Genomic DNA, 4,800 nt, shown 5'->3' with positions numbered 1-4,800 from the left:
TATATATATATATATATATATATAAGTATATACATAGGGGAGTTTCCCTAGTGCTGGATATTTAAGATTTTTTAATAAATAAAAATAAATAAAAATTAATATTCATTACCTAACCTAGTACCGGACACAATAACACTCATTAACTTAGAATACTTTCAATATAATTTGCAGTGATCACAAATATAATCGTCAGAACATTAGGAGATATCGGCACAAGCCTCATTTGCCCACTTTTAGCAGCTTGAATCCAGCACACTGAATCCAATCTTCTTCGTTGTTTTCTAAACTACACAGACAGTCTCGAGGTTTGTTTCTCTCGATTTTATGTTCTTCTTATGCTTATTTCTTAAGTATTTCTTTTGTTCTTTAATTCTCTTTTTATTCTCTTTCTCTTCAGTTAATAATTTATGGGGAGACGAAGTGAGAATTTCACTTTTTCAGATCTTCTTGTCCTTGTTTTAGTTCGCTTTCTTTTAGTAAGGGGGACAATTTGAGAATATTTTTGTGAATATTAGTGGTAAAATTAGTAGATGGTTGCACGTCTAATATCTCTTCATCTATCTCCTCAGGAACATTAGGCGCTTGAGGCGTCTCCATCGTAGAAGTCAAATCTTGTTGATCGCTTATTTTTTCCAGTGGAATATTTGTTATATCATAATCTAAATAATCAACATAAGAAAATTTGTTCCTATCAAAAAGATAAATTCCAGTATACTTGAAGCCAGACATTGCTATTTCTAATCGAGCAACTTTAGTGAATGCTTCTCTAATAAGGCCCGCAATATCCTAGTTATTCAAACTCCTGCGTTTGTTCTCATCCATATGTCACATTATTCGTAATAAGCAGTTTTAAAAGGCTTCATAAATGTTGTATCTAATAGTTGGTTTATGAGTTATGTGTGGTAGAAAACTGATTAAATGAATATTATGATTTCTACAAAAATTGACATCCAATGTTTTATGATTACTGTGGTGTGTGCCATCTAAAAGGAGAAGCTAACAGGATCTCTTTTGATAGACGGGTAAATTTTGTAAAATGCTGCAGCCATTGCTGATGGTAATATTCTTGTTTCTTTCAGCTGAAGTGAGTTTTCCAACTTGGCAGTCGACTTCGCAGCCAAGACTTTTTGATGTTTCTACACGCAGGTAATTCCCGTTTCATCGCAATTATATATGTTAGAAGTAGAAAAATTATATTATTTCATGAATTTTTCAAGATTATTAAAAAAAATGTTGAACTTGCGATTTAAAATCTCGCATCAAGCTTGTAAACTTAGATGTTCTTAGTAACAGATCAGTGTCTGGCCATAAAATCATAATAAAAATGTTTGTCTGCTATTCCTTTTTCAGTAATGCAAACAACGATTAGCCAAGTCTTTAACATGATTAATTAAATGTTCTTCATATTTTGGAAGGAAGTTTGTTAATAAATCTACCTAATTTAGATTGCAAACTAATTTCCGACCAGATTTTATACATTTTACTTTGTCAAACAAATTCTTGCAATGACATATTTTAACGATGCCTCTCTTAGGCTAATTTTTTTTGCCAAAATTTTCTGAAGTTTACAATTTATTATATACTGTTTTCAAATTATTTTCATCCCACGAACCTTTTTTTTTACTATTCATGTTGCTAAATTATTCTTTAACGACTGCAACCAAAACAATAAATATTAATACAAATAGGAACACACAAAATTGAGATATGTGTTGTCTAGCAATAGGAGAAAACGTTTTATCCGAAACCAGAGGACATTTAAAAAAAAACTTTTTTTTTAAACTACACTGTATACGCAAAATACAAAGGTAATTAAAAAATATTTATCAAAAAGATATAACAATACAACTCACATGTCTTTTGATCACACAAGTAAATAGATATAATAACTTATAATTTATATGATACACCGGCTTTTTATCAAACGCAACAATCCATCGATTTTACTAGCTATGCACACGCGACTGCAACGTGACGAAACATGATCATTGTTTATTCTATCTCCTCGATAGCGATTCAATTGTCACGGTATATTATAATTAATGTCCAGTATTAGCGATTCACAGTATATTATAATTAATTGTCACAGTATATTATAATTAATGTCCAGTATTAGGTGCCATACGGCGTTAGGGGAACTCTCCCTAAAATAGTTATGAATTAGAAATATATTTTATGTTTTATTATATATTTTATGTTTTATAATGTACGTACATAATAATGCACATAAAATATAATTCTAATATTCATTCACATCAGGGCTCGGCAAGATTTGCACTTTTCAGTTGATTTTCGATTTGGCTCTGTTATTTCACTTCTCGCTTCGCGCTCAATCCAAATGTTTAGGAGTGTATGACACTCGTAGACATACGTCCACTCACTTTGAATGCTCACGCTGTAAACTTCATTCTATTTGTTTTGTTACATCCAGACTTCATAGTTCTTTTCTTTGATTAGAATTTTCGTCATCACCATAAAAGTTATTAACAAGTAACACCGGTAGACCATCTGTTTCTACCATAGGGAGTTACAATAGTGATGAGCTGAATAACATTCACCTTTTTAAGATTAATAATCCACTCGGGACGAAGTTGTTGGATTAAAAATTTAAATCAAGTGCCGAATAGACAAACTTTATTTCGAGGAACAAAAGAAGTACATAGATTAAGAATTACAAATTGAAATAGTAGTTGCCGGTAATAAATGACACATGTGACTCTAAACTATTAAACATCCGCAAAAAGTCGATGATAAAAGTTGTCTTAAACACATATCTCAGTATCTCATTTCATAATCGATATTCTTAATCCTAGATTAGACCAGTAACATACGCGAGGCCTGCTACTACTTGGCACCACTAGCTCGCGAATACAAAAAGAAGGCCCTTCACGAACAGTCAGACAGACAAGCTCTATCTCTAACACGAAACTCTACCGATTCGTGTCTATACAAATCATTCTGCAAGCTGACATTCTGTCGATCCGCAACCGTATCGCTCCATCGATCTTAATGATGAGTCGCGCTCAGCTCGATTAAGCGATCTTACTCGTTTACGTGATTGAAGCCTCCAAACCGCTGGGTCAACCCTTCTTGGACAATCACAGAGATCGGACTTTTGACAGTCATCCTCAAAAGCCTAACTTTGCAGAGCAGCAATAAGTTCCATCTTGACATATATATATCCGTATACTCATCACGAAACCTAACTCACGCTAAACCTAGTGCCACGCTTAAATCGCCCCTATAAGAATTGACTTAGAAGCCGGACCTACTGTGAAGCGCGGAGACTCCTGGATCAAACATACTAGAAGAACATTGAGAGTTCTCGAGATCGGAGTCGTCCAGCCGAGGACGCATTGCCTTCATCACTGGCTTTGCTACCACTGGCTTCGCCAGCTCTACCTGCTCACCTAAACGTGTTTAGCGGATATCTCCTCGATCCTGTCACCCGTGTTTCCGAACGCTCTAACAGAATGAATTTTCCCTGACACCCCAGTTCCTCTGAGAGAAAATAGGATGGAGATGATGGATGAATCGTCATCCATCATTTCCATCCCATCCCCTCCGTCTTCGACGAACTTCACGGACAGCGTGGGCTTCTTAGAAGAAATTCCTCCACTATTACCGATATCCTATTTCCGCATCCAAGAGAGTGACACATTTGAGTCACTCGTCAGACATTTATTGTACCTATTCCCCAGAGGACCTTTACGGTCGGCCCTCATTATTTTGATCCAGATGAAATCCGGCATGGAATTAGTAGCCAACCTCCCTGTTCCTGTATTCCGGTATTTATTCCGAATTCCGCTAACCCTTATTTAGTTCCGGTGGAATTATTTTTCAATCTTTTTCCTTCTTTTTCTGTTCTATCCAAAAAATAGACTGAACAAAAAACCAATGTGCTCTGATCCTGAATTCTTATTTTCTGGCAATTTAATCCACCTAACATCCATAAAATTTAAATAATAATTGTTAAATAGTCGTCAAATGTTAATAAAGATTATCGCGTCGATCTGTAACATGTAAATTAATTTGTAATAAATAAATATATTAAAGTATAACCTCGTTTTTTATCTTCTATTCGATTGATAATAGTAAAAAACAATAAACAATACTAATAATTTTATATCTTTTTTAATTTTAAAACTCTAAAAACCTCGTAGTCGTTTAACATGGCCCTTTTCGCATATAGTGCGATTCCCGAGTTAAAAAGATTTCTTGACTCGAAATTCGCACCGCTCGTAGGAAACAGATATCATAGCGTCTGTTCGGAACATTGATCTATATTTCGAAGCGAGCAAAAAGGTGCGTTCGACTCGCGGTATTCGCCTCTGTGCGAGATAAGAGTCTGTCCTACAGGTACCCTCATCATTCCCGCTCTTCTTCTCTCCAATAGGATCATAATTTTAAAATCTCCACGGGTTTGGAGGTAATAATTACATAACTAAGATAGAATGAAGCAACACGTAAGATTGAGCGCTTATGCGTTTCTTCATTCTTAGTTATGTAATGAACGAAAAAAAAGATATAGAATAAAGTTTATAACATGAGCGCCCAAAGCGGGTGGACCTCGTGTTTACGAGTGTCATACGCTCCTAAATATCGAACGGCATTTGAACAGTGCGCGAGGCGAGAGGAGAGGGGAATAGCGGAAGGCGGTACCAAATCAAAAATCGGCTGAGAAGGCAAATCTTGTCGAGTTCTGTTCTATATTACAATATGTGTATGTATGTATGTATGTATGTATGTATGTATGTATGTATGTACGTATATACTTATATTTATTATTATATATATATA

This window comes from Atta colombica, unplaced genomic scaffold, assembly GCF_001594045.1.
Source record: "Atta colombica isolate Treedump-2 unplaced genomic scaffold, Acol1.0 scaffold47, whole genome shotgun sequence".
Taxonomy (NCBI): Eukaryota; Metazoa; Arthropoda; class Insecta; order Hymenoptera; family Formicidae; genus Atta; species Atta colombica.
The sequence above is the reverse complement of the archived record's forward strand: the minus strand, read 5'-3'. Positions refer to the sequence as shown.